This window comes from Cavia porcellus, unplaced genomic scaffold (genome assembly GCF_034190915.1).
Source record: "Cavia porcellus strain 051 isolate PalLab524CR breed Dunkin Hartley unplaced genomic scaffold, mCavPor4.1 scaffold_2, whole genome shotgun sequence".
NCBI lineage: Eukaryota > Metazoa > Chordata > Mammalia > Rodentia > Caviidae > Cavia > Cavia porcellus.
Window position 1 is genome coordinate 83,975,030 of NW_026947485.1, and position 10,887 is coordinate 83,985,916.

The window sequence follows — 10,887 nt, forward strand, 5'->3', positions numbered from 1 at the left end:
CCTCACTGCTGGGCGCAGCCTTAAGCCCATGCACCCCAGCTCCATGCCTGTCTTGTCTCAGGCATTCACCTTGTCCTTGGGAAAATAGGATTGTCATTTAATAATAGTTTAAATAGGTTCCTGACAATGCTGAAGGCTCTCACCCAGGGGCTGTGAAGTTTAAACAAAAACGTTTGAAGACAGATGGAGCTCTCAGGAGGCACAGCGTCAGTTTTGTTATTGTTGGTTTGTGGTGTTGGGGATCAAAACCAGAGCCTTGTCCATGCTGGGCAATGGCTCTACTACTGAGCCAGCCCTGGCTTTGACACTGGCCTTGTCTCGTAATGACAAAGGAGGCGCCCACCCATTGCTAATAAGAGACATGAAAACTGCCACAGCTCTAAGACACCCTGTTTCGCCAGTTAGGGAAAGACCAAGTGTTTGCTCACCTGTGGGTACATGGGAGGAAATAATTGGTACAACCCTGTGGAGGGTAGTGTTGTAGGGCTCACACTCTTTGATTTAGTAATTCTATTTCAAGGAACCTTTCTACAGACAGAGCTGCAGCTGAAGAGTTTATAATAGTGGTGGTCAGGAAACCAGCTCAGTGTCCGCGCACATGAGCTGGGCTGATAGGATGGTCACACACCAGAGTACTAGACAGCACCGAAACTCAGACGGAGGCTCTCCTGTCCTGAGATGGCAAAGTATGGAGATGTTATGAAGTGAAAACTGGCATGGAGATGACTCCAAACCACCCAAGAGCTCAGCAGCTCTCTTCCAAAGACCTGTCTGGGTGACCACATCCCAGGGTGCCATCCAGCCCAGCACGTGCTCCACAGCTGGCCAGCACATGGATTTGCCCACAGAATGGGCACCTTGGAGAGCAGTAGTGCCTCCAGGGCAGGCGCCTGATGGAGCCCTGCAGGTCCCCAATGCTCCGGGCCCTAGCCTGCCTGTTAGGCTCAGATCCTGAATGCCCAGCCTTTCACACCTTGGGCTTTTGCACCTTCCTTGGGCTCCTTACCCCCCAGCTATCTCCGCCCTTGCACTTTCACTGCGCAGCCATCCTTGCTGTGCTTGGCTCTTCCAGAGTCCTGGCTGAGCTGTCTCAGGGAGACTGCTCTGTGCTCTGGGGGTCCGGTCTCCCAAGAACACTTTGCACTGCTGCTCAGCTTCCACCCCAATCCCAGGTCTGTCTCTGCTTCACGAGCTAAGTTTCTCAAGAGGGCCCAGCAGGAGATCACGGAGGCTTCCTGTGTGGCCCGGGGCCTTCCCGGTGGATGTGAGCCTGGCACACATTCCTGCCCCTCTTTCCCAAGCCGTGACATACTCTTAGCTTCTCTCTTAAGATCCACTTAATAGCACTTGGCACCAAAGCAAGTACCCAATAAACGCTGCTATTATTTTATGGGTCTCCAGGAAGCTAGTTTGAGTCAATCCACAGTGTATTGAGAGGAAATTTATTTCCTCACTGTTTCCCTCAGCGGAACTTAAGAGCAGAAAGTTATCTGGCAATGCTTTGCCCAGTGACCTAGTGACGGAGACTGGGAAGCAGCAGTGTGGGCCCCAATGGGGCTTTGAGTTTTAAGGGCTGTGGCTGAATCCCTACAAGGCCCACTGGCACTTTCAGCCCAGGGGGCCAATCCTCCCTGGCGGGCCAGAGGGGTGAGGAATCGGGTGTGGATAGGACGGCAGCCTGCAAGGTCCCAGCCAGCTCCTGTCACCCCCTTACCTCAGTGGAACCTTCTAGTTCTAGCCCTGCAACTCCCACAGAGGTGAGAAGATCTGGAAGTCAGGACTGGGCAGTGAGGAGCCCTTTCTGCTGCCTTCTCATGGGCATGGCTTCCTGGGAGACATCCACTCCCTCCTTGCCAGGCTCCCAGCCCATCACTGCAGTCCCCGAGCTGCTGCAGACCCTCACTGTAGCCTTGTAACACAGCCACCTCCTCCTCTGACAGGAAGCTCCTCCGCTCCTCCATTTTCCTTTGTCTCCCAGCCTCGCTTCTGCTCAGCCTCAAGGGCAGCCTTGGGGACTTCTGCCTCCCTTCACAATGGGCCGCCAGGATCTACCACTCTACTACTCACTCCCCAGACTTATCTCTAAACATGTGGAAATGTGATCCAAGGGCTTTCTGTTGCCAAGCAGCTGGTGGCTTCCTTAACTCTGCAACGGCTGATGGGTGGGTGATGTGGAGGCTGCAGAGTTACAAAAACTCCCCCAGGTCTGGGTGTCACCTGGACCAGGCATGGCCTGACTCTGGAGGGACATGCTTCACCCCCATCCACACTCTACTCTTACACTGCTGAGGCACTGGCCCACCCAGGACACCAACACACATACATGTGAGCCAGATTCCTCCCCTGCTCACGCATACCACCACCCACCTGTCACCCCACAATCACACCCCAAACAGACTTATAAAGATAACAGGGTTTCCCATTTGCAAACCTTCAACAGGCATAGACAAAGACAGGGTTCCCATAGGCAGCAGAAATTCTCCACTCACACCTGCCATCACTTACAGCCTACCCTCACTGCACACGCACACTGGGGATCACAGACACAAAGGTAACCCTTAATCTGCCCTCCCAATCTGAGCTCTGACAGGGACAAGTTGCTCAGCTCTTATGATACCCACTGGCAGCTCACATAAGGGCGATCCTCTCTGCCACTCACAGAGACACACACAGGTGAGCTCTGTACACACACAGGCCTCTGCATAAATGCCCAAGCCTAGTTTCCTGTTTCTCCCCTCCCCCCACTCCTGGTCCAAGCTCTTCTGGGGAAGCAGCTGGGGTCACAGATCCCGCCTTCCCTGGAGGTAGCACCCAGCACGCCCACCAACCATCCCAGCTGGTGCCAGTGCAATCTCCCGAAACCTCAGGGAGTACGGTAATGGCTGGTGCTGATTTGCCAGTATCGTGGCATCGTGACAGTCTCAGGTACAGCGGGAGTTGGGTCACTGTCTTGGCAAAACCAGCTTGTGCTGGATTGGCTTGAGGCAGCACATCTCTCTTGAGTTTATTCCTCTGGTCTCAGGTCTGATCCGGACCTGTGGCTTTTCCTTACCTAGCAGTAGGGAGATACTCCGGCATTGTGATACACAAGTTGATCCCTCTCAAGCCCAGAGTTTATGGGCCCAGACTCCCAGGAAAAAGCCCCAGGAGTGGGTGGGAAAAAGTGGACAAGTCAGCGCTGGATCTTGGAATAGGACTCTGACCTGCTTGAAAGAGACTGTTCTAGCATGATTTTACCTGCCCAAAAGGTTCCCCACTGCTGGCTACCCCACCTTAGAGCCCTATTCTTTGCAATTTGAAGGCTTATCTGTCACCTTCCTGGCCAGATATCTCTGCCCTAGCTCCTCCAGGGGCCATCATACCACATGAAATCTGTTCCTCAGGTTTTTTTGTGGACTGAAAAGCCAAAGGGTAGTGTGTATTGGATAAAGCTAGATGCTCAAAAGATGTGATCAGGAATCTTCTTTCCTACACATATGTGCTTCTCTCTTAAGGACTCTCTTCTTAAATTTCCCATAGTGGTGAGTTTGAGGCCAGCCTGGGTGACCTATGAGATCCTGTGTCAAGCTATAGAAAGAAGATGAAAAGACAGAGAGAAACAGAGACAAAGAGAAAGAAAGAGACAGAGAGAAAGAAAGAAAAAAAGAGACTGAGTTCCACCCCAAGTCCAAAGTTGTGTCCAAAGCCCCAGGCCTAATTCTCCCCAACCAGCACCAGCTTCTATGCCCGCTGGGGACTTGGAGAGCAGACCAGTCCACCAAAGCACCTGGATGCTCCCGAGGAAAGTTAAGGCCACTTCTGTAGAAGAATGTGACTGGCAGAGCAATGTTCACTGGAGCTGTGGTCCTCAAGCGTCCACAGGCACACAGATCTCTTGGGGCTCTTGTTAAAAAGCAGGTTCTAGCTCAGCAAGTCTGAAATGCGGCCCAGAGCCAGCATTTCTGACCAGCTCCCGGGGACGCCCTGGCTGCCCTACCAGGAACCACACTCGGGTAGCAAGGGCCCTGCGCACTCAGTACCTCACTCCAAACAGGCTTTGTGTTTGTGCAGTGAGGGAGGGGAAACTGAGGTGCTGATGGGACTCGATGCCCCTCAGTTCTTTCTGCATCCCTGGGCCCAGCTGTGCCTCTTGGGTTGCCGTCTTCCTCATTTCTGTCTTGTGAAGGAGAAAACAGAAACTTTCTTGAGTCACACCTACATCAAGGGCTGAGCTGCTCTGCAGGACAGGGCGGCTCTCCTCAGCCAACCCCTTCTTCCGCAGAGAGAGGACAGGGGATATCATACTCCTTCCCAGAACCCCTCCTACTTTGGAAAAATGTGTGGAAGGGCTGCTGAGACAAAGAGAAAAAAGGGACCATCACACTGAGGTAACACTTTTCCAGCAGAGGAAATTCCCAGGTTGCCAAGCAGAGAGTGGTGTCAGCCCATGAAGTTTTTACAGCAAGCATAAACCCAGGTAACCTCCTGGCTCTGCTGTTTGGAAATCAATGCTGCAAAGGCCAAAGGTCATCTGGGAGCCCCCCCCCCCAGCCGCCCCGCTTCCCCCAGGATTATTTTTAACATTCTGGCCCATATCAGTTTGTACTTTCATGCCATCTAGGTGGTTTCAATAACAGATAAGGCTCACCCAGGGCAGGGCCAGTCACAGCCAGGTTCCAAGAAAAGAAATTGGTTTCCCTGGCCCCTGGCACTGCCGCACAGGGACAGGCTGGACATTTGTGAGTGTTTTTAGGGAGACTTCCTGGTCACCTATGGGCTGGCACAAGAGAACAATCACTCAGGTGATTCCAATATAGGATGGGGTCCTGGAGGGAAAGCTGGTTCCCCACTGTTCTGGGTGGAATTGTTGGCCCCCAGAACTCAGAGCGTGACCTTATTTGGACATTGGGCCTTGGCAGATGTGATTAGTAGTCAAAATGGGTACAGTGGGTCCCTGACCCAATAGACTGATATTCTTAAAAGAAGAGAAATATAGACACACACACACACACACACACACACACACACACAAACACAAACACACTTCAGTGTGCAAAGAGGAAGGCAGAGAGGTTAGGGTGATATAAGCATCCCCTTAATAGTTATTTTCAGCAATAGAAGCCAAATATAGAAAAATCTGCTGGCACCACACCAGAAGCTCACAATGAAAGATCTGGACAGAGTTCCCAGCACGGCCACCTTGATTTCAGCTTTCAGAACTGTGTAGGCCACTCAGTCAGGACCTTTGTTCTTGTTCCAGCTCTGGTTTGAAAGTCCAAGAGTCATACAATTTAACACTTAATTGGGAATGAAACTGTAAGTTGTTTGCAGGTTGGGATGTGCCACCTGGGCTTTTTCCTCTGGCCTGGGAATTCTGGGCCTATTTAGTCACTCAGGCCACAAACCTTTATTTAGCTCCTATTCCTAGTCAGCCATTGGACCGGCCCAGGATTAAAGTAGATACCAATTAGTAGAGTGCAGGTGGCTTCGCCCATGCACACCCCTCAGAAGTCCCCTCACAGGATCCATGCTCTGGCAGCAGGAGCCACGGCCCAGGGTGGAGCAGCTGCACCTCTGGACCAGCCCGGGGCAATGGAGTTCATGGAAACTTCAGCAAAAAGAGGTCAGAAGGTGCTAACCATGACCTTTTCCAATCAGAAAATGGTTTCCTGCCATGGCTGAGGTTGAGCCTCATGCAGGAGCTCTAGGAAGCCCAGGATTTGGGGTCCAGGATGAACCCTGGACTGGTAGGAGAACCAGGGTCACCCAGAGCCCCTCTCCTCTGCCAGCTTCCCTCTGGCCTGCATGACATTTTGGGACTGTTAGGGTTTTTTTGGCACAATAGAGAAGCAAAAGGAAAGAGAAAGTGGCCTTTATTGAGGACGTGGAGAGGAGCCCACAACCTGTGGGGGTCTGGCTTTCTCCTCCAACCGGATACAGATGTCAGAAGCGGTGCATGGCGCAGGCACTGATGACTTGCGAGGAACTGACTGGAATTCTCTTCACACGCAGGAAAGGAAATTGTAATCAGGGCTGAAGGGGAAAAAGGAGGAAGTGGTTGTCAGGGTGTTTTTGCTTTGGCCTTCTGCCATGTTAGACCACTACCATAATGTATAGTAATCTATACTAGGGCACCCAGGTGTGGTGGTGCACTCCTGTAATCCTAGCTCTCTGAAGGCTGAGGCAGGAGGATCTTTGCAAGTTCGAGACCAGCCTGGGCTACAAAGTGAGCCCAAGGACAGCCTGAACTGCATAGCGAGACCCTGTCTCAAAAAGACAAAAAAAAAAAAAAAAAAAAAAAAATCTACACTAGGGCAAGAACCTTTCAGGGACCTGTTTACTGCAACTGGCAGCCTGGCAGAGGCCCCACTGGCTAGAAAGGGCACGTAATCTTTCCAGTGTCTCCATGGATATCACAGTCACACAGGACCAGCCTGCCCCCCCCCCCGCTGCCTGCACCCCCCCCCAGTCATGTTAACTGAGTGGGCACACAGGGATGAGCCAGGCACAGGACAAGAAAACTCCCACCAAATCACACCCCTTGGCACACGCAAAGCCCCGCCCACACTGCTTCAGTGCCTGGTTCCTGCCTTCCCATCAGCGCTCTAACCATATCGTCCTCTACGCAGATTCCAGACAGACTTTGGTCCCCCAAGCTCCTGCCACAGCCCTACGCCCCACGAGTCTTCCCTGCCACCTTTCTGTCTTTTTCCATGGAGGCAAAATTCATGGGCTCGAACCTGACTCTGGCACTGCCAGCCATGCGGCCTTTGTCGAATTCCTCACCATCATGTCAGATTCCTTCGCCATAAAAGGAAAACAGCTAACACGTGACCCCATCCATCGAGTTTTGAGGTGGTTTGCATCACATTCTTGGCATAGAGGGGCCATTAGCAAGCGAAGGTGTCAGCTCTGCCTTTACGGTAGTGGCAATGAATACCCCTGACTGGTATACAGAACAAGAGGCTTATTCTGCCACCAAGAGACACATTCCAATGCATTACAAAGCTGGGAGACATGACGACAATTTTACCTGCTTTCTTGTGATTTTTCAGCCTATGACTTTCCGTGGAGGAATTTGCATCAATACAATCGATTCGTTCACTTTACAAACACGTACTGAGCACCTGCTAAGGAGGTGACGTGTTTCTGGCAGTCCCAAGAGCAGGGATCTGATGTGGGAGATGAGGCTGGAAGACTGCTCCTGGTGGCTTCCAAGGCTCGTATCATCAAAGTGCCTGTCGTGCGTTGCCAAGACGATGGCAGCTTCTTTGCCCATCTCTCTATGTGTTGGACTTGGTACAGCCTGGAGGTGATGGCCAAGGAGGTAAGGCGGGATTGGCTTGTGCCCAGGAACTTGGATCAGTGTGAGGGTTTGAGTTCCAGCCTTACCTCTTCAGTTAGCCTCCTAGAGCCTCCACCTACTCCTCTGCTATCTGAGCATAGTGATAGCTGGCTGAGCGTTCTCAGGGCTGCTGTCAGCTCAAGTGTATGAAAACAAGCCTCTTGACAACTGTATTTCCCCATTCACTCATCCCTTATGGATCCCCCCAACCATCCAGCGTTAGTCTGTCTACTATCTTTTAAGAACCATAAAGGAGTCAGGGGCACTGGGGAACTCAGACAGACACCGGCAAATGCTGACTACCAGAGCTCAATAGCCAGAAGACCTCAGACTACCATCTCAGCCAACATCAGGTGTAGTGGTTGGGGTCAGGGGGCAGGAGCCACTGGACAAGTTCCTGGGAGTGGCTGACCCTTTCTCAGTCCAGCTGAGATGACCGGAGGCCCCGCTGGTCTAGGCTAGAATAGTCCAACCTCGAGGTGTGTGTCCAAGTAGACCTCTCGTCCTCCCTGGATTCCAGACAGCCTGCCTGGCCTTTCCTGCTGAGCTCATGACCCTCTGATTCCTGTTTCCAGACAGGAGATGGGCTCTATAGCAAAGGTCGGGTGTAGAGGGGTATGGGGTATATTACCTAGGCAGTTACCAGAATTTATCACTGAATCCACGCTAATGGCCTCTGCCCAGCACCTTGCTGTGACAGTATGAGGCAGAGGTGTCAGGGATTGAGGACTGAGGCAACGGGAGTGAATGTGAAAATTCAGGGATCTCATTTTTTCTCAATTAAAATGTCTTGCTTTGGGCTGGGGGCATAGTTCAGTGATAAAGCATTTGCCAAATATGTACAAGATCCTGGGTTTGAGTCCTAGCACTGTGGGGAAGAGGGGGAAAAGAATATCCTTAGCAAACCAAATGTAAACCTTACCCCAAATGGCTGTAACCACACAGATCAAATTATCTTACTAGTAAGAGGGTCTCGGATTGGGTGCTCCATGGGTGGTTAACCCAAGACCCAACAGCTTCCATGTTCTTCCCAGTCAGCCATCTTTGAATGCTCCTCTGCCTTCTCAGGTGAATGTTCTCATGGTGAAAGAATGACTGCCATGGACCCAGCCTCAGTTTCTTCTACCAGGACCCAACAGTGTCCGGTAGTAAAAGGGGGCATCTCTTAAGAGCCTCATTTTGAGACCCAAAACCAAAATCAAGCCAACCAATAAACAAAACCCTCTCCCAGAACACATGCTCCCACATTCCTCCCAGCTCCTTGTCTAGGGCGGTTTTGCACCTCTCACCTACATCAGTCTCTGGTAAGGAGCATGGGGTGACCCATGGAGCCAGCAGCAGAGGCCGTGTGCGGGAGGGAAGATCACCCAAACTGTCAGGACAGGAGAAGGGCCCGGGGACCACTGTGTCTGCATCTAGCTAGCCACAGGAAAGCTGCAGAAGAGGAGCTACAGCTTTGGGATCTGGGGGACATGGTGGTACAGAAGGAGACTGACAGTTTTGAATGAGTTGGTGAGTTGGCTTCATTCAGCCGGTGAAGAAATGAGGAAGGGAATCTCGCATTGTTTTCTTCTCTTTCTTTTCCACCTTCTCCTCCCTTCTCCTCCTTTTGTTCCTCCTCCTTCTCCTTCCTCTTCCTCTCTGTTTTCTCCTCCACCCTTCCCCTTTTTTTTTTTTTTTTTTTTTTTTTTTGAGACAGGTTCTCACTATGCAGTTCAGGCTGGCCTTGAACTCACCATATAGCCCAAGATGGCCTCAAATGTGCACCAATCCTCCTGCCTCAGCCTCCGGAGTGCTAAGATTCCAGGTGTGCACCAACATACCTGGTTGTCTACTTGAGTTTTATTGTCCTTGGATGAGACTCTCGTGACAAGCTTGGGCTTCACCAAGGACCCCATGGCCTGGCTCCTCGTGCTCCCAGCCTGTCTTCTGCAGAGCAGGGCCTTAAACACACCATCACTGTAGCTGGAAAGCCAAGACTCCCTGCCTCCCCCCAGCACCCTGGAAACTCTTTGTCCCCTTCCTGAGAAGCACCCCCAAAACGTTACCCTCAACATCCTGTTTTCCTTGTTACTTCCAATCTGGGTAATTAAACTCAACACCTCCAGGGTGATTAAAAATTAATTTGGCATTCAACAGGTCCGGAAATGAAATTCAGTGGGAAACACACTTGGCAAGCCTGGCTAGAAGTAATTAGAAAAGAGTCCTGCTGGGGGAACAGAGGTAAGGAGGGCATTGTGGCAGCCACAGAGGGTACAGAGGGGAGGTGAGTGCCGGGATTGCACAGTCACAAGCTGCTTCCCCCTCTGTTCATTTACTCTTATTCATCGGTTGGTGGGATTACACTTGGCATGGCCAAAGCAGTCAGTTGAAAATGTGGGTTTTTAGCTCCTGGTCAATAAGGATTTGTAGGCACCACTTCTGCCCAGCTTGCTTGTGTTTCCACTCTGTGTCCTGTGCTGCTCCCCAGCTCCCCCCTAGCAGCTGCTGCCGCCCTTCCTCTCTTCAGCCTTCTGATCACAGCAGGCTCCTCCTGGCCCCTTCCGTACCTGGTGCCATGCCAGCACCTCCTGGCCTCCTACCCCATGCCAGTCCAGCCTATGCTGGTCCTTTCCTTGCTTTGCTTTTAACCACTGTCCTTCAAAGGCGGGCCCTGCTGCAGGTCAGCTGCCCCAGGGGTCTTCTGTACCCCTTGTCTCCCAGGCAACAGTCCCACTGCTTGAGACAGTCAACCTGGAGGCTGATATTCCAGGATGCTACAAAAGGGCATTTCCTCTTCTCATCTTGGAAACCACCAGGGGACTTCACACCTCCCCTACCATCCAACTCTCCCATCTGGTAGCTTTGGATACCATGGGCAGCAGGATATATTGAGTTAACCCTTGAGGGCCAGGACATCTTTTTTTAAGGAGTTTATGAGTGGGGGAGGAGGGGTGTATTTTGCTCAAGATGATCCTTGTCTCTTTCTGCAACCAGGTTTAAGGGAAAACAGTTCTTTTCCTCTTGGCCTTCCAGGCCTATGCTGTCCAATAGGATCACCACTACCCGCAAGAGGCTATTGCATTTAAATTCATTAAAACTGAATAAAATTAGCTGCTTTTCACCCAGTGAGCTAGGGTGCTCCCCTGGGCAGGGCACACTTCCATTGTCACAGACAGGTCTGTCGGATTGCACTGCACTAGAACGTAAGCCTCAAGAGGATCAGCTTGGGAGTCAGATATAGTCTGTGGCTCTGGACAGCTCAGTTAGCTTCCTGAAGCCTCTCTGGGTTCTCCACCAATAGCAGCCGCTCTCCTGATGAGTCAGGAGCTCGCAGAGGCTCAGCACAGAGGCTAAAAGGTGGAAGTTCTGCGCTCTTAGAGGAGAGGCTATGGCTTAGAGAAGTTGGGTCAGAGGATACCGAGGACAGAGGAGACAGGGCACGGATTCCCGCTCCATCACTGCCCATGAGCCAAGTATGCAGCTGTGAGCCACACAGGCTAACATGCTAAAGATATAAGTCAGTGTAAAATCAGGATGAAACAAAACTGCAGCATGGATTTTTCTCTAGCGCCTGGGATCCA

General features: G+C 51.7%; 1 long non-coding RNA gene across 1 annotated transcript; it reads right to left on the reverse strand.

The window, feature by feature from the left end:
* Nucleotides 1-5,835: 5,835 nt before the first annotated feature.
* LOC134472722 (uncharacterized) lies at nucleotides 5,836-10,410 on the reverse strand. The gene is made up of 2 exons (XR_010042649.1): nucleotides 9,148-10,410; nucleotides 5,836-6,012 (listed from the first exon to the last, which is right to left on the reverse strand). It is a non-coding gene; the product is annotated as an uncharacterized LOC134472722 (long non-coding RNA).
* Between the last annotated feature and the right edge of the window lie 477 nt (nucleotides 10,411-10,887).